This window comes from Amblyomma maculatum, chromosome 6 (assembly GCF_055883805.1).
Source record: "Amblyomma maculatum isolate TAMU_Amacu chromosome 6, ASM5588380v1, whole genome shotgun sequence".
In the NCBI taxonomy this organism is placed as follows: Eukaryota; Metazoa; Arthropoda; class Arachnida; order Ixodida; family Ixodidae; genus Amblyomma; species Amblyomma maculatum.
The window spans coordinates 43,800,506-43,820,220 of record NC_139349.1 but is presented as its reverse complement, the minus strand read 5'-3'; the positions used below and the strand labels follow the sequence as shown (position 1 = coordinate 43,820,220).

The 19,715-nt window shown below is 43.4% G+C and overlaps 1 protein-coding gene and 1 long non-coding RNA gene across 3 annotated transcripts in view; both read right to left on the bottom strand.

Annotated features, from left to right (window-relative positions):
* Positions 1 to 19,715, bottom strand: part of LOC146185624 (B-cell receptor CD22-like) — a 256,315-nt gene that overhangs the window by 165,771 nt on the left and 70,829 nt on the right. The window lies entirely within an intron of this gene.
* LOC146185625 (uncharacterized) lies at positions 14,517 to 19,592 on the bottom strand. 2 transcript variants are annotated; one of them, XR_014707808.1, is made up of 4 exons: positions 19,499 to 19,592; positions 17,537 to 17,694; positions 16,982 to 17,062; positions 14,517 to 15,135 (listed from the first exon to the last, which is right to left on the bottom strand). It is a non-coding gene; the product is annotated as an uncharacterized LOC146185625 (long non-coding RNA). The 2 variants fall into 2 exon arrangements; XR_014707809.1 differs by having other exon boundaries at positions 14,517 to 15,129.

The following is a 19,715-nucleotide window of genomic DNA, read 5'->3' as shown; positions in this document are numbered from 1 at the left end:
GCTTTGAGTCCCACTTTGATCCCTCCCTTTACGGGGTTCAGGTCAACGTTACTTAATATTTAAAACGTCTTATACTGAAATGTTTAACCCGTCGTAATGGTAAGTTTTAAACCTACTCAAAATGTTGAAACTAGTCAAACATTCCGCGCCCGCTGCTGCTACATCTTAAGAATGGTTGCCTGCAAGGTTTTCCCCGGATCGCCAGAACTCAATGGTGCCTGACCACCTAGCATTGATTCCTCTTAAGATTTCCTCAGTTTATAAAAGTTTATCCTCCTCTACCTCCTCTTCCATTGGTTCCTAACCATTTCGTGACTACCAAGGTTGCAGCTACTGAAAATTAAAATCATCGCTCGAGTTATTACATCAGAAAATTGGCCGTGGCTTAGCACAACTAGACCAGGATATACATAGCGAAAGCTTGTGTGCCTAGTGCTGGGCTGCCTACTCCTCTCCAATCCAATCTAATCCCATTTAATCCATCGATTCAGCCCAATCAAGCACAGTTCATTCAAGGCAAATCCAATCCAATCCAATCCTGTCCAATTCGATCCAAGCCAGTCCAATCGAGTCCAATACAGTTCAATCTAATATAACCCAATCCAATCCTGTCCAATGCTGAGTACACGCTCACCCGAAATTCGCCGCTGACTAGCTTATCATCATCCCTGCTTTCATCCTCACGGTAGAGGATGCGAATTAAGATGAGGTACTCACGACCCCGGGAGTGCTGTATTTTTATCTTTTCGATTCATATACTTCAAGTTTCAAGTTTCACATTTATTTCCTTTTAGTAAGGAAAGGAGGGGCCAGAACTAAAAGCTGTAAAAATAGCTTAACGGGGTCCTGGCCCCCTTACAAAGTTGGCAGAGCAGCAGACAGGATAAAAAATAAAAAACGGGTAAAACTGTGTACTGCTCCTTTTGTACAAACGAAGGAACGTTATAAAATACAGCCCAAAAATACAAGGAAAGAAGAGGGAAAGCACTGTTGGTACCAAAAGCAATGGTGCACAAAGATGCAAAAAAAAAAAAATACAAACTCAAAACAGCTTCACTCGACAATAGAGGCTGATATCATGGTTCGACATGCAAACTGAATCAAATCCGGCAAAATGTAGCTTATTCAACAATTTGGGTACAGTATAACGCAGTGACTGTGCATATGAGTATGTGCGAGGTACTAGAACAAAGTATTTTTCGATGTCGAGTTTCTCTGCTTCCAGGATTTTCTGTTATGTCTGCAAATGAAATTATACAACTGCGATGTGATTTTATGCGAGATTTATAATTCAATATAAGTCTGTAATCAAATACCTGGAACACCGAAAGGAGATCATACTTTGAGGAAAGCCCTTTGGTGGGATGGAAATAGGTAACACCAGCGATGTACTGGACGGCTCTTTTTTCTAATACATGTAGCTTTGATAAATTGGTTACTCCAGTGGTACACCAAACTAGGCTACAGAACTTGAAAAGGGATAACACGAGAGCTTTATATAAAAAGCAGCTTGATTTCAGGAGGTAGATGTCTTGGGCGAGCAATGACGCCAAAAGCTGATGACACTTTCGATTGAACAGAGTCAACATGTTCATTCCAAGTCAGGTGGCTCGAAAATACCACTCCGAGTACTTTGACCGAACCTACAAGCTCAATTTGTTCGGTTCCTAGTCGTGTGTTTATGCTACCTGATAAATGTTTTCTTTTCGGTGAGTAACACACAGCTTTTGTTTTGCTCGTGTTCATTTTCAAGCAATTTGCTTTGACCCACCTAACCAAGTCAATTAAAGCGCTTTTTGCTCGTTCTTCATTGTCGATTTCTGTGATCCCGGACAAGAAGATAATAGTGTCATCTGCATAAGAGTTAAAAATTACGCTCTGTGTATAGTGTGCTATATCATTAATATAAATGACAAATAAAAAGGCCCTGCGGAACGCCTAGGTAAATAGTTTGCAAAGAAGATTTTATGTTACTTATTTCTACGTACTGCTTTCGATTTGTAAGGTACGACTTCAGTAGCGCGTGGGGTGTTTCGCGGACACCATGTCTATATAATTTTGAAAGAAGGATGTTATAATTTACCAGGTCAAAGGATTTTGAAAAATCTATGTTGATCTGTAGTACTGTATGTTTCTTACTAATTGCTTCTATGATAACTTCTTTTTGCGTTAAAAGGGCTGTTTCTGTTTCGTTTCGCTGTTTCATTTTTCCTTAGAGTTCCTGTTTTCTGTATCGCGGAAGCGTTTTTACAAATGTGTAATTTCTGACGCCAGATGTTTACAGTAACGGGAGGTTTATAGCAATTGCTTTAAGACGAGGCGCTCATGCATACTTAGCTCCCATGTTGCCAATAATGGGTTTCCTTATTTAACTTTAAGAAAGGAGCCATTGACTAGAAGCGTTTACGACAATTAGTGGGACTAAATTAGGTGCAACTCCTACCTATACCCTATGGATCGTGGTTGCAGGGGGGCATATTTAGGTGGTCTTAACCATTGCACTTGCGTTAATGTCGGCAACTTAGAGGAAAACAAAGAGAAAACCGAAAACCGAAGCCTGAAGAAGACGCCAACTCAATGTAATGTCCTCGGGTGACATGAAGCAATGCCTATTTTGAGAGAAAGTTCGCATCCATACAGTTTTAATGCGATAGAGTTAAAATTCCCGTTACTAAGAAAATCCGGAGCTGACTTTGTTCGTTGATGTCGACGTCCGCGTTAGAGCTAATATAATGGAGATGGCTGGGCACTGATTCTTCGACAGTTTGTGCAACTTAACGAGACCGCATGGTATCAGAAATTTGGACGGAGCTGCCAACTAGGGTTGTTCATTTTCGGTATGAAGGTGTAATAGAATCACCCTTTCAGTGCTGTTGAATAGCAAGTTGGGCATGCTACCCCTAGGCCACGCAGACACGTCAATAGGGCGTGGTTAAGGCAGGGTTTTATATGCAGGATGATCTTCAACGCTATCACGTCATTGCCTTAAAAGTGTAGCTTAAGTGTCCCCCATAACTGATTCGCGGTCTCAGGCTGTTAGAAAGTTAACAGCCTAGCAGTGGAGTGAAATCTGTTCCAGACCTACACTAGCTGAGGAGTGGGCTTCTACGACACAGTGTGCCAGACTTGTGGTGACATTTTGAGCTAATGAGCACGAGAGCAACGAAAACAATTTTTCTGATAGCGTTAAAATGATTCGAAGCTTTGGCGGTGTGATCCAACCCCCCCATACAAAACGGATCTGAAGCCTTACTTGTGGCCTGCATATTCTGGGGAAACACTCTATTTTATAGCATAATTATTCTGCTGCATACATTAAGAATGACCAGTATCTCAACACATGAGAGTGTTTCAACAACACAGAGCTAGACTTCACAAGCCCCGTCAGATGCAGAACAGTGAAAAAGAAAAGATTAAAAGAAGCCCGCAATGACATCCAGCCTTTCCCCACCAGGCTGCACAAAACCCCGACCCCTCAAAGCGCCATGATATATATAACCGAGCTGCAATCTGTAATATTTTAGCGAGATGCGACTGTCGCGTTCTGCAATGCCATTCGCCGAAGCAAAGGCATAACGCACTTTTTCAGTAGTCGAACGAGTGGTGTGTTTCTATGATCCACATTCGGGACTGCTGCCCTCCCTCCCTCCCACACGCATACACACGTAGACACTCGCTGCCACACTGACATAGCCAGTTCTTGAGGAGACTATATATCAAGAGGACAATTCACGTCTGCGACGTTATATGCACCACCCCGAAGAGCCAATGACGCCGGCGTCACAGCGACTGTTGCTACTGGGTGCAACGAACGGGCAGAGGAAACGAGGCAGGCCTAGAAGAGAAATGGACGCAAAAGAGAGTGGGAGATAAAAAGAGATGTGTGGGCAACAATGGGCGCAGCCAGGGGACGCAGGCTCCTCAGCAAGACAAATAGCCCCGAGGTGCGCTGGAAACGTGACCGGAGCCTCGTGCGGTCTCCCGGCGTCACGTCGCATTCGGTGCGATGGCCAGAGCGCGAGCGGCTCCCGCGCTCTGGTTATAGCGCAGCCGGCTAAGGATGGAACGTGTCCTGTGGGCCGCTTTGATTCTCTTGGTCCGCGACCGCAAGCGAAGCTGGCTATAACACGTTACTTCTTTTCCAGCCCCGGATCTCGATCAAAAGTTATCTACGCTCGTGGTACGGCTCATAGTTCAGTCGTCTGGCAAGTTTTTCGATACATCCATCTTCCGCCAACATTTAATAAAAACACTGTGAAGTATGCGAAGCTAACTTTTACATCCAACCCGTTGCTAGGAAACAGAGCTACGCGGTATATTTGGTCTGACTACAGACTATTGGGAAATATACATTTTAGAACCGTCATCCGGAGCTCTCAGCCGGTATGAGTTACTTTTTTTGTGCGCGCAACTTTGGACATTGCTCGACGTACGCTGTAGCGGTGTACCTTTGAATGGCAGACACCTAAAACTAATAGCTCTTGCTGTTTGCAATTTTACTCAGTGCAGGCTCAGCTGCAAGAGTGAGCGGTGCAAAGAATATCCATCGGATATAGCTTCCATTGCCACTATGCATATTGGAAAAAAATTGTCCTCGCTGTCCTCGAAAACACACGCTTTGCCGCCGCTTATACGTCATTAGCAGAGCTTTTCCATTTAACTTCATGGATATGTAAAGTTTAGAATCCAGTAGAAGGTAAAAAAAAAAGGATAGAAAGTTCCTAACTTACAAAATATAAAATGTATGGAACAGCTGCTTGAATGTTAACTCCATTTCCAACGCTTCTGAACGCTGCGTTGTTTTTTGTTCACTACACTAAAGCTACTTTTTCGGCTTGGAAACTTAACCGTCATAAAATTGGCAACGTCGTTAGCTAGAAAACGGAGATATTCACTAGTCTCTAATATTCCAAAATAGTTCTGTATCGAGAGCTACATTGACCAAATTCTCCCCATTCGCCGTCTCTCTCCGTGCCTGTCCGTAGACCGCAGAAGGAAGAAGAAGAAGAGGAAGAAGTAGGCGAATATGCGGAAAGGGAAGAGGAGGAAGACGAAGTACATTTGGCAGGAGCTGCCAACTCGGGCAAGGTGATATCACAATCAGCCTGCCAAAACTCTTGCATCCATGTTATCCCTAGGCCACGCGGGCACGTTCATATCGCTCGGTTAAAGCGGGGCTTTATATGTTGGCTGAAAGCTTACGCTATCGCGTCATCGTGAAGGTGGGAGTGAAAACAAAGAGGTGCCGGTAGTGGAGGGCTTTGGACCATCGAACGATACAGGCTGTCGCTTCATCGCAATTCAGTGGTCAAAAGTGCCTCTCAAGGTAAAAATAAAGCTGAAACCATAGTGGAAACTACCATGTGCAAAAGCCATGTCTTTACTTTCAAATCAAACCTAAGCGTAGCCATGCAGATAGCTTTTGCGTAACTGCAGGATTAACAACATGCTAAACCACAGCTAATCTGTTAAGGTTAAAGCAGTTAATGCTTCATCGTTGTCGACAGAAGGTTGTCAGCAGAGGTGTCACGCGTTTGAGAGCGAGAGCTAAAAATAAATTATTAGACCTTGTATCCACCGCGAGTCCAACCTCCATTTCTTGGTTCCCCAACCAGTTTGAAGACCAGCGCTTTACCAACTGCGCCACGCCCCGGATTTCCTTTTTCTTTTTTGCCTGCCTTTGTCACTCGACATAATACGAAAGGAAACTCCGATTAAAACATGAAAAAGACACAAGGCAATGTGCATGAATGAATGTCGTGATTACCCAGTGTTAGACTGGCCTCGTCGCTTTAAAACTCCCGCAGATACAACAAATGTTCTTGATAGCCATTCGGGGGGTTCTACAGCCACTTTTTGAGTGGCAATAAATCGCTCTATACTGTCTCGAAAATAAAATTGAGCAGGTCTGGCGTCCCTGTCACAGTGATAGCCTGCCATTCTGAAGCACCATATACAGTGGAGGCCCATGAGCATAATTACGTCAAAACGAATCCATCCTAATTCTCCATGCTTAAATATCAAATGCTTACATAGCAAATGGTGTGTTCAACAAGGTGCGCGCCACAAGGGGCGCGCGATGTACCGTCTCGACAGATCATGACGTCCGATCCAGGCGTCCGTCCGGCGCTTTTCATATGCCGCTTCCTCGAACGCCGCACCACACAGCAAACAGCAGCAGACCCAGATGCCTAGGAGGCGTTAGTGCAGCCAGGTACAGGCATTAGCGGCGTTTGAAATTGATTTACAGGATAGAAAAGGCGCGCTATCTGTCACAATTTTCTGCCGACACTTGTACCACCACGTAAACAAAGGGAGGAAATGTGATAAGGGGTGACGTTTCATACGAAGTGTAAAGTTAATGAAAACTGCTTTGAAAAATTTGACCTTGGCTCCTTTTTCTCGCCCCTGCGTGCATGCATTGAATGCGCACATGGAGCCGTATCATTTATCCCCGCTGCAGACATCATGGGAAGTCAGCACGTTGTGTCTTGTCTACACTGAAGAAATAAACGATAAAATGTCTCATTGTTTCAAAAAGTAATGCCAAGGCAAGACGAAATGTAAGAGACCTGCCACGCTTGCTTTGTCAAATAGCAGGAGCATAATATGTAGCTCTCGCGCAACGGTCACGTTTGGGAAACGTAAGCTGTACTCATGTCGTCTACTAATCATAGCTTTTTTGTGCTCTGAGCGTACATTCGCTCGGTATCGCTTATATTTTCCCCTTTAAATGCGCGTATTAACGTTGGGCATCGTTTGTACATAAAGCAAAGCTCAGCATCGCAGATTTTATTTTGCTTGCATTCTCTCCAGAACCACTTTTCATTTATTAAGCTGGGTCTGCCTTACCATGCGAGAAAGGTAGCAAATCGAATAAAAGCGCTTGCAAAGAGGGAGACCGCTGTTAAAGGAATGGAAGCGTTCAAACTCGTCAGCACCTTTTGGTCCCTATAAGCGCACGCAAATGGTTTGACAGCTCAGCGACTGTGGCAGCTATAAAAGCGGCTCACTCCTTTGGATCTGACTTCCAGCTCAGACCTCGCACTGGATTCTGGCACCGACGGCACTGATTATATAACCATTATGTAAGAACTCCGACATATTAGGCGATGGACCCCTCCGGGGTGGCGGAATGTTTACGGCGCTCGACTACTGTTCCCAAGGACGCGAATCGAATCCCGGCTTCGGCGACAGCTTTTCGATGGAGACAAAAAGCAAGGCGCCTGTGTGCTGTGCGATGTCAGTGCACGTTAAAGAACCTCTGGAGGTCGAAATTCCAGTGCACAGTACACGGGCGCCTTGCTTTCCGCCTCCATCGAAAAATCGGCCCCCCAAGTCCGAGCTTCGATCCCGCGTCCTTGGAAACAGTAGTCGAGCGACGTAACCACTGCACCACCACGGCGGGGCCAAGCTGGAAGGTTATTTTCGGTACGGATTTGAACCGATTATTGGTTTACTGGAAAAAAGGCGCGGTACCCGTCACACATCTGCGGATACCTGACCCACGCCGTAATTAAGAGAAGCGAGGAAGGTGGGAGTGAAAGGAGAAAGAGAGAAAGAGAAGCCGTACTGGAGGACTACGGAGTAATTTCGGGAAAGACAGCAAGGTAGAGAAAGGTGAGAGGAGACGGGTACAGCATGAGTTGAAGTTTAAAAAATACTGCCGGTGAATTTGGGCTTTAAGATGCATAAACGAGGAACACTGGAAAATAAAGAAAGGCGCAGTAAATTGGGATGATAAAATTCGCTGCAGACACTCCCACCTTCATCCCTTCCCTTACGGCGCAGTTCAGGTGTCCACAGAGCAAGTGTGACAGATACTGCGCCTTTCCCTTCCTATGAACCAACCAACCAACCAACCAAAGTGTGCGTCACGATGAGATTCAAGAACGTTTTCGAGTTCTTATATAGCAGACCCTGGTTATCAAAATAGACACAAATAAAAGTCATATGCTCACCTCGGCTTCGAGTCATATTCTAAAAGACCCAATGCACAGCTCACTCTTCTATATAGGGATATGGGTGAGTAAATGCATACAACGCTTATAGTGCATAATGTTGCCGAAATAAGCCCGGCATTGAAATAAATATGGAGTGCTGTTTCGACTGAACCCAATTGTGACAGGGCGGTTGGTGCTCTCGTTCGAAATGGAACTGTGAGCCCTTTGTAAACGCAGCGTTCAGATAAAGTTGACAGTAAACAGTTTCCAGATCGTCAGAAAATTTGATTGGTAGTCTAGGTTCTAAATCCCGGTCGATGGAATGAAGAAATTGACACTGATGTGTCTGCGAGGAAAAGGAACGGTTGTTTTTTTTTTTTTTTTGTTTATTCATAAGCACAACTTTCTGGCCAGCTGGTAAGCATTTGATTTCGAGAGGGAATAACGTTTGGGCTTCTGACCCAGAATTCCTTTGCAGGACGCTTTCTAAACCCCTCTCCCTTCCCCCCCCCCCCTTTTTATTTTTTTTTTCTGCGCGATTACCCAGCGAGCTGAACTGAACAGCCAATAACGATTTAGAAATTGGCAAGATTTACTCCTGAAACTGCTACTATAATGGCGTCCAGGCTTTTTTTTTAGGAAGTTGTCGTGGCGGGCGCTTCTTCATTCTCGGCCTCTTTAAGGGAAAGTACGCTTTCACAAAAGGTTGCCGTCTTTCTACGAGAAGCACTCCGTCAACAACTGTGAAACGAATACTGTGTTGCGGGAATTCTGCCCCGCGACAAAATTTGTATGCGCCTCGCGGGCGCAATCAACTTGAAACGAGTCTACGGTGATGTGTAACAATTTTGTTGCTTGCATTCTTTCTGTACTCTTATCTACAGCAGATCTAAAAGGTGTATTTGAAGGCGACGGAATACACGTTGCCGATGGGCAGAATTTGCACGCCACTGCAGCGAAGAATGATCGCGAGCGCGTCATTGATTTTCATCAGCCGACGACCATCCTCACGTCACGCGATATCTGTGTCTTGCCGCGTAACAAGTTCTCAGAATTGAATTCAGTGGCCAGCTTCATGACATCCGGCAGTACCTTGATTTTCAATCTGCTTGGAAGACACGTATTAAATCGAACTCGTTGCTCTTCCGAGGACATTTTTTTTTGCTTTGGCGAAACAAACTTTTCTTTTTATATGCCTAGATTCGTTCTATCGTCATTTCTTCTTCCTTCTTTTCTCCGTAAACGCAGTGATTGTAGTGTACTCTAACTTGGCACGAATATAGTAACGACAGAAGCAAGGATTTTTAATTTTGCGAGCGTAAATGCGATCACTGATTAATCTCTTGCTTTCTCGTTCGATCTTTAAAGAGCTATTTGCTCTTCGTGACTTTCATTCTTGACAATCATTTGATGGTATTATTCTATATAGCTGTTTAGGAACAGCCTAGAAATAACAATATATTAGTTACACACACACAAAAAAAAAAGACTGTTTAAGACAGCTTACATACTTATGCACGACAGAAAAGGTGTTTTCGGAATCTGTACAGTCGTGTACTTGTTGAATAACAAGAAAGCTACTACTGCAAATCTCAACATTGTTAAATGCTTGTTTTCCAGGCTAAACTCCATTTTTCACATAGTTTACTCCTGCGGTAACGCGGTGCATAATAATAAAGCGGTTCTTTAAACAATCTGTAGAACCTCATATATTACCCCTTCAATGAAGAACCTCATTTATCTTTCTGATGAAATCAAGTATAGGTCAATCTCCCTTTTACTGTCAATCCACAATTGTGCTTGGACGTCGTTAAAAAAAAAAAAAAAACTGGCAAATATAAACGGTATTTGTTGAATGTTTGTTATCTTAATCTCGCTTTATTCCCTTTGTTTTTTGTAGAGTTCGAGCATATCTAGCCCCCTTTCGTGAAACATGTGTGTGTGTATATATATATATATATATATATATATATATATATATATATATATATATATATATATATACATGCCTCACGGAAGGGGGATAGATATGCTCCAACTCTACAAAAAACAAAGGGAACGTATATATAAATATATATATATATATATCTTGAGAAAGGCAGGGCTCTTGCCGAAACGTCGACTCCAAAAACTTGGAAACAGTATGAAACAATTTTTCACTTGTATGTACCCTCTAGCAACCAAGTACATCTATTTACTTATGCAAATATATATATATATATATATATATATATATATATATATATATATATATATATATATACTTTTTTATTTTTTAGATCACTCGGCTTCCGGAATCTACGTGCTGAAATGCTGTCTTCGCGACATTCATGATGTAGCCAGCGCTCCCAAAGAAATTGTGACAGTCGTACAGACGGCAAAGCAGTTCATTCGTAGCAATGTCGCACCATACGAAATGATATTCCTTGTCTCAACAAAAACTGTACGGAATGCCTGTCAAATGGCAAGAAATCTGTGCAAATATACCTGCAGGAGAAAATGCGAACGTGGAGCCACCAGAAGTAATCTGAACCTAGTAGTGACCATTCTCTTTCTCCCCAGTTTCTGCTGCTGTAAAGTGGACCAGCGAGCAAGTAACAGTGTTTCTTGAGTATATCTTACTTGTTCATTTTTGAAAAGATCTACATACTCTCAAATAGTCGGGAACTGAAATGAAATACAGGACTTAGGATACTACTTTTCACATCTACTCTGGAATATAACCTTATATATGCCTGGCTTTTTGTTATAAAATGAGCATTGTACGAGCACCTTGACACAACGAAATGTTTAAGGCGTGACGGAGCTTGTCTTCCGCTCATTATAATCGTTCTGAATTTCTTTGGCTGGGCCACATTCCGCGCTAGTGCCACTGGATCGAGGTAACTACTTAGCCACCGCTACTGAAAGCAAGGATAGACGAACTTGGCGTTGCGTCTTCCCCCGGACGAACTAGGAGCAGAGGTACCACTGAACAAAATACATCGAGACTCATCATGACCGGGCAAAGAGAGCCTGGTCTTGCCGGTGCACCGCAGAGGGAAGGGGAAGACCGGGGCCACGGGCGTGGACGGCCCACTCGCACGCGCTTGATTTGTTGAACCCTTCGATGGCCGGGTCCTCCGCGCTCGCCGTGTAGCCGCGTCCTCTTCTTGCTCTCGGCTTGTTTTCCCCTTCATTTACCGCCCAAATGATGAACTGCAGCAGCAGCGGCGGCAACGGCCAATGCAGCGCATCCCGTCCACACCCGCGCGATCCTCTCAATCGCTCGAGGATAAGACGTCCCTTCCTTCCCCTCCCTCTTCCTTTCTTCCCCACATGGTTACTTTACTGCTTCTTCTCCTACTTCTTCTGCTACGGTGCATCTCTCCCGGGGTGCCTTTTTATCGCCGCGCCAGTCGTGCTGCACCCGCTCATCTTCTCCCTACCCTCGCTCTACCCTCTCCCTCCCCCCCCCCCCCCCCCCCCCCTTTCCTGAATGTCTTCCTGTCTGTAGGAAGCTTGATTATTTACAGCCGCCGAACATGTTGTCGCACTTGTCTGGTTATTTTTCTTGTTCTTCTTGTGCGCTTCGTTTGTCGTTCTCCATGCTGCTAGAATCGCTCCGGGCTACGCAGACGCTACGTAAAGAAACGGTCGTACTATGCCCGCTCCACGCGAGCGTTCAAAGCATGTTCGCCGCTTCGTTAGCGTGGTATGCTTTCCTTGAGCTGTTTCGTTTTGTTTGCAACATTTATTTGGAAGGTGACCTGTCTTTGTACTCGCAGCTGTTCAGAACGGAGAGATTCTTTTTCGACATTCAGTTTAATGTCATTCCTTAAAAGGGGACTCACTTCTGCTCCTGACAGTATGGACTTGCTAGCTTAATGGCTGCCGCAAACGGCGAGCAAATAGATTTGTATACAACAGATACCTTTTTGCACCGAAATATGAACAGGGGCGAAACGAAGAGGCGTCGTGTGCTGTGCGATGTCAGCGCACGTTAAAGATCCCCAGGTGGTCGAAATTACTCCGTAGCCCTCCACTACGGCTCCTCTTTCTCTCTTTCCACTTTCATTCCCACCTTCCTCCCTTCCCTTACGGCGCGGTTCGGGTGTCCACAGAGCAAGTGTGACAGTTACTGCGCCTTTCCCTTCCTGTGAACCAATTTAACTTTTTTACAATTGGATGCTTAACAGTGCAGCCCTTGGTTGGTTGGTTGGTTTGTGGGGTTTAACGTCCCAAAGCAACTCAGGCTATGAGAGACACCGTGGTGGAGGACTCCGGTAATTTCGACCACCCGGGGTTCTTTAACGTGCACTGACATCGCACAGCACACGGGCGCCTTGCTTTTCGCCTTCATCGAAGAGCTGCCGCCGAGGCCGGGATTCGATCCTGCGTCCTTGAGAATAGTAGTCGAGAAGCCCTTGGATCGCAGTGATAGTGCATCGAAGTTTTTGCTAACCTAATGCAAATTTTTAGCTTGCGCATTTTTAGTCCGATGCTCTTTGTGATAGTTTGGCTTTGTATGTAATACGTTGCCATGTATGAGCAATATAGTACGTTCAGAATGACTCGCTTTGTGGCTATGCTTCCTATGCCGCATGTCCAGGTGACTGTACTGCCGCGCAAGAGTTACTTCCAAAAGAGCCTGGATGGCCCTGTAGTCAGGCGTCGCTTGTGTGACTGGCGGAACACTTCTTTAGCATAGTACACAACTTTCACGCCGACTTACAACGAGTACTTTCCCCCGCGAAACAAACAAAAGCGGACATGAGGGCTAAATGACGTCTGCATTCGTCTTAATGTTGCGATGCCTGGCGTTGTAGTATTGCGATAATTTAGAAAGAGTTCCAAAAACCATAATGATCGCGCGTGGCAAATGCACCCATTTCTAACTGAAAAAATCGCTCACGTCGCAAACGTGATGAGGAGACATGGCCCATATTGATTTATTCAGATACTCTCGCCTCTCAGGATGCTGTCTCCTGCCTTTAAAGAGAACGCGGAAGCAAACGAAGCTTTGAGATAAAACTCAAACACTGCACGGTGCGATTTATTGCTAGTATCTGAACACTGTTATGACAGACGCTTCGTTTTTCCTCCTAATTAGAAAATCTTTTGAAGTCGTTATTACTTCTCCCAGTGTTAATCAATGTACTGTCGGTTTTAATTACGAACCTTCCTTAGTGAGCTAGCCAAAGGATAAAAAGTGGTTCGGGAGTGAAAAAGAATTGCGAGCCGGCATCGACCAAGCCATGGCTTTAGCGCAAGGGAAACACGTCAGCGTCATCGGCAAAAGGCCCCCGAACGCCTCAGGGAAAAGTGTGACTGGAAGAACAAGTTTTGATTAGGGCGCATCAGTCCGGGCACAAGAACCTAAATTAGGTGCGCGGCATTGATTGCGGCTGAAGGTGCTTTTCAAAGAGACGCTTCTGAAGCTCTCTCGCAAAAATAAAAGAGCATGAGGGGAAATGGATGTGGTGAAAGAAATATGAAATATGTTATGCTGCGTCTAATGCACCAGAGGTGCGGTCGATTCTGTTCTCAGCTAAAGTCTCTTCAGCCACTCGGGAGTTTTGAACTCGATTAATTGTATTTACGGCAGAATGTAATGCCCTGTGAAAGCATCAAAAGAACACATTGCTGCCTTTAATGAAGCAAATATTTATTACTGCTTGCGAAGTTTATCAAGCCTCGAAGGATTACGCCATGGAAAAAAAAATATTTTTTTCCTCGTTGTATTGTATATCCCTATATATATAAACCGCTATTGTATATCCCTATATATATAAAAAACAATGAAGCAAGATAGGCACTGTTGTTGCACTTTTGAGAATGTAAATTTCATAATCCGATGCAATTATTCCGAATGCCATTCCATTGAGCCAGACTCAATTTCTAGGTAGTTGTAAAATCCCTTGATGTTAGACTTTGTCGAAGCTTAGCATTTATATTACATAAAATAATATAGGAAATACTATATATGCACTTTTCAGGCAAATGACTCTTACTGTAATGGTACACTGTAAAAACAAAAACACCTTATTAGGTGTTTTCGCATGTCTATAACTAACACCCTTGCACCCTTGAAAAAAAGTGGCTTCAGAGTGCCAGTACACCCTCAAAGATGGTGCTTCGGTTGGTCATAACACCCTTCTATGGGGCCAATGCACGGGGGTGTTTTCATCACCTTTACACCCGATTGCAGGGTGGAAGCAGTGGCATTGCACCCTTACACCCCTTGATAAAAATCAGTGCGGATAACGTCCATATATTGCATTCCCTAATTAGGAATTACTTTTACCACTACACGTTCCTTAATGCTTTTCCTATGTGCACATTCGCAATCAAGCTTAATGGTATTCCTTTTAACCACCTGTAATGCCAAATGAGCATGTAAAGAGATACTGCATGCCATTATTATGACATCTCGAATGGCGCATGCCTGTATGATTGTTTTTTCAAATTCACAGAGCATGTTACCAAAAAAATGTTACACAGACGGAAACTGGAAGTCTTTTATTCGGCATAGAAGGGTCAGGGTTCGGGCTAGTGGGTGCTCGGGTGCTGGTGGAGGGGGGGGGGGGGGCAGGGGGGCACTTGTGTTCTGTTTCTTTATTGATGCGCGCTATGGAACCTCATTTATTTAACAATACTGCCACTCTCCACCGAGAGCCTAGCAGACGGGCAAAAACATACATGGTATGTACGTAAATACCTAGAAAAATGAAAGAAGCAAAACAGTTCCAACAAATGCAGACAACAAAGTATAGATTTTTTTCAAAAACAGAACCAAACAATGAACACAACAGCATGGTGGCATTTCTTAAAAGACAACAACAAAACTTTTAGTCGTATGCAGCAATAATCGCAGTACACAATATTAATCCTATGCTTTGTCAGTGTCAACGCGTGCGCCTGCATAAAATTCGGCCTTAAGCGATGAAATAAAGCGTCGTGCAGCGCATCTTGGCTTCGGCACGCAGACGCCCAAAAAGAGGTGCGCTATAAAGCAGCACAAATTGTCGAACCCCTTGTCATATGTCAGGTTGAACAGCCAAAATCGACCCATTATTGGAACAATAGCCTAAGTAGAGTCGATGACTCGAAGAAGCTTCCGCTGCTGAATGAAGGGGAAATGCTCTTCAGCTTCTTTGATGCTGCTCCCAGTATATCCGACGCACGGCGTGGCAGGCTTTTCTTCCTGTTCCTTGATAAAATTGTGAAAGAAGTGCATAACAGAGCAGCTGTATAAATATGCACTGCACCTGGCAAAAAGCAAATTCAACATATTTTCTACTCTATATTTAGAATACGCCAATGCCCCTTTAGTGTAGAGCAGTGTGCTGGAAAAGGGCCCTATCGGAAACCACTGGTAGTTATCTCACAATTAACAATGCAGAATATACTGTTACCCATTTTTATTCATGCAGCTTGCTGTTGCATGGTAATTTTAGATTATGCAAGCTATTTTATCGAACAAAAATGGCTACACTCATCAAAAGCACCTGGGTTAGAGAACTTCTATGCTGCCTCACGAACGTTTCATTTCACATGAACTGGAATGCTTATTATGATAGTTAAAAATGTAAATAAACAATAAACAGCACTGGAGCACGGTGTTTACTACTAAAATATTAACAGCTGGCTCAATTGAAGGCTTCACACAAGGCCTACAGCATACCCTGCACTGGCCAAGTAGATACTGCAGAACCAAACAAAAAAAAAATGTGGAAAGAGCATACTTAGTGATGGGGCACTACAAAAAAAAAAAAAAGTGCATGTAATACATAACACATAATGCATTTCTGAACTTTTGCACGTCTTCTTGTGCTAAGTATGAACCAGCCAAGCCCTAGGTCATCGCAATGCTTCCTGAAGTGTTTACATTTAAGGTTTAGTAACAAGGAAAAAGTGTTCTCGCTGCTCTATGTGGCAGTTCTTAAACTTCATCACACATTATTCATTGAAAGTGTACACTGGAGCTTCGAGTTGAGCGACAATTACATGTGCAACAGCAGAGCATTACCAAACAACCAAACAGCAGAAGCTCTAAAAAATGTCAACACTGAAGCATGGCATGTTAAAACATTTTCCACGCATAGCACATTGTATGCATAGACATCCAGAACATCAGTGGTGAGTCTCAAGAGGCGGCAGGAAGCTCAAGTGTTCAAGAAGTTGTAATCGTCATAGCGGCAGGCAGTCCGAGCACTTTGCAATACTAAAGGTTCGAATACTAAAAATATGTTTAATAACTTGAAATGCAAAAATAACAATTTGGATTTATTGAGAATGTTTACTATAAATGAGAATGTCTATGACAGTGCCACATGGTTAATGCATGAAATGTTAGCATCTGTAGTTGAAGGCATATTTATACAGCATGAACCTTGAAACACAGCAGTATTTTCTCCCTACCAATGTGGTAAACCTAATCTCAGAAGAATTAAAATTATTACATCATTTCAAACTTGGCTAGCAAATTACAGCATTTTTTTTAAAAACAACTAATAAACTGTTACCCACCTTCAGAAGCCTGTAGGATAAGACAATGTGGCAAATATTTCTTTTTAAGCAGTCTGAGATTATATATTCCAGACATTAGGAACATGTTAGGAACTAGCATGCATGAGCAGGTTGAGAGACCCCTTTCCAGCAAATGCTAAACCCCACCAAGCTGCCTGCAAGAGCCATCTGATAAAGCACTGCTGGTCCACTGCAGCAGAGTGCTTAGTCAAATGGCACACTGCACCAATCTTGACATTACCACTGCTTCATCAGGTGACTCTTGTATGCAATACAACGTGGTAAGCATGTGATGGCAGGAGTCTCTTAAAAGTGCTTTTGATTGTACTTGCAGTGCAAATGATCCTTTCACAGCAAAGAATTCACAGTTGTGATGAAAACTTGTGTAGTATTTATATTTGAATTATGAATCACTAATACATATTACAAGTAAGACTGTAAACCATTTTAGAAACAAAGAAAATTCGCTAATAATGTCGGTTTCAAGTAGGCTTCCTGAATACTCAAATGACAAAGAGAAAACTTACAAATGATACAAACAACATCCAGAGCTCCCGGCTGGTTCCCAATGTTTGCCAAGAGTTGCAGAATGCATACTGTCTGTACATCTACAATAGAAATAAGCAACACAACAATGGTGTACCTCCTTGCAGGTAAAAAGAGACAGCCGAGTTTTGAGGCGATAATTTATTGTCTAATTTAGGAAGGCAAATAAACAAAATTGAAAACATGTAGAGGCACGCAAACTGAAAGCCAAACATCTGACAGCAAAAATTAGCAAAGCTTGTGAAGATTTGAATCAGGTATCACCTAATTCTCTGCTACTAGTTGAACAGATTCGAAAAGGCTGCACCATTACAATGGAGAAGAACAATAGGTAATTTAAATATAGCTAATGCGAAAATTGTTGCATATGAAGAAATGCACAGGCTAGTTATGGTTTTATTATTCTTTCTGATGCTCAGCCATGTCTTTAGTATATCTGTAAGGCAATGCAAAATGGCAAAAATGTAGGCATTTAGCGAAAAACTGCCAATTAGATAGCACATACAGCGAACAGAAGGAAACAGCTTAATACTTACGCTTTTTCTCCTTTCACGCATTCTCTCAGAACATACTTCGAGCACCCGGGCAATGTCCTTTTTTCTTGCACGAATGGTGTCCTTCAAAACCAAGCCAAGTGTCTTGTTAAGGCCAATTTCAACTGCCTCTTTGCCGTCATGTTGACGTCATGTACGAACTGCAAGTTTGTGTGAATGGTAGCCATAAAGAATTCATTTTACTCAATGTTTCAAGTAGCTGAATATTAAAAATCATTGTACAAAAGCTAAGGCAATTGATGCCTTTGTACATATCTGAAAAAAAAAAAACTGGCATTAGCAAACAGCAAATACAAATATTTACTAAGGTTAGAAAACTGCAAAAACCATCAGTATTTTGCCACTCATCGCCAAACTGCAAGCAATATTAAGGAAAGTCTAATATAAAAAATACAAAGCAAAAATTATGATCCTCCTTCTCTCAACTTGGCACACGGCTGAATGGCAATAAAATATGTAATATATCTCTAAACTAAGGGTCCCCGCTCAGCTTTAAAAAGTGGGCTTCAATTCTTAGAGTCAATCTACAGACATGCATCGTTAGTATATGAAAGTCAAATTGTTTTCTGGGCCCTTTAAATCAGTAAACTGCTTTCAACACATACATTACAATTTTTTTTAATAACAGTAAGTCACAAATTTGCCTGCAATATGCGCACTGTGATGAGCAAAGAAGGTAAACATATGCGGCTAAGGCTATGATAACCGCTTCATATGTACATTTAAGCAAAAGACCAAAAAAAAGTAAACATCTGGTCAGAATGAAACTCTGTAATAGCAACATCCGATACAATATTTGGCCACAGAATTCAAGCTGTCGACCTCTACTTGAATGCTGAGGCATCAGTATCGAATATCCATTTATTCTAGTCTAAAGACACTACAAAAATCAAGTAATGCGGTCAAACAGTTATGTTGAAATGTGACCACAAGAATAATGAAAACTGGATGGTTTGAACCACATCAGCTGACTTAGCACGTGTACAAGTGCCTTAATTGAAGTCTTGCTGAAAATAAAATATGTACCCAAATTATTCTTCGAGAGGGAAAGAAAACGCCATAACAAAGCAGCATAATAAAAATGCAAATTCAAACTCTATGCAACCGCAAAATATGGTCCCCGTAAAATGAAAAATGCTCCCATTGTGATTAAAAAAGGCAAATCCAGACGCGGGGAAGTTAACATAGGCTGATGATAGCGGCATATAGTTTACGCAGTTTGGAATAAACTATTATGCAACCAGGCCGGCCGACCAGCGCACTTCGATGCCAAGAGCACGAGCGCAGAGGCGTGCCGCGCTGAACGGCCGCCGAGAACGACCATAGCCTCCTCGAACAAAAATTTTAAACAGAAGGGCTGCGGGAGGACGCTCCCCGAGCAGCAGGACGGTGCGCGCCTATGCTCCGAGTAAATAAAAAAAAAAGGGGGGGGGGGGGGCAGCGCTCCGAGTGAAAGAAGACGACGAAGCATGATAGAGGTTTCAGGAGAGCGAGCGCGAAGTCTAAGAGATAAGGGAGGAGGGGGGAGGGGGGAGTCGAGAGTGCTAGGAGAAAATAAGGTAGTACGCCAACATGACCTTACCGCACGAACGGAAACGGTAGAACAAAACCGAGTCATTGCGAACTGAGCGCAAGTATCAAACTGTCAAGAAACGAAAATCGTTTCGTGAAACTCCTGCGCGTACAAAATGCAAGGAAACGTCGCACATACATTATTTCTGTTCAAGAAAGTTGAGACTGATGTTCTTGCGCGAAATCTGCGTAACTCGCCGCGACATCTACCACATGTGCGATGTCATTTTGGCAGCCAGGTGAAAACAAGCGCGTGTCTCACGTTTTCATTTCAGCACATTCTGGAGCGTTCCGGCACAAAAAGACACAGAATGCAGCAATCCGGTAGGACACTGTTCCCACAAAGCGCAATATGCGTGAGAATAGGCTTACCTTTACAGACGATTGCGTCAGCCGCAAAGTACGCTGTCCGCCTTCGTATCACCGGCACCGAACCAACCAGTGCGATTTCAGCGCGAGTGCAATGTAGTCGGCGCATATAAGTATTAGTCACACAGAAAAAAAAATCGTCCATGCCTTCTTCTTTCGGACATCTCAAACATAAGCGGTGCAGTCCTTCGGCCTGATCAACGCAAAAAGAATCCCGGAC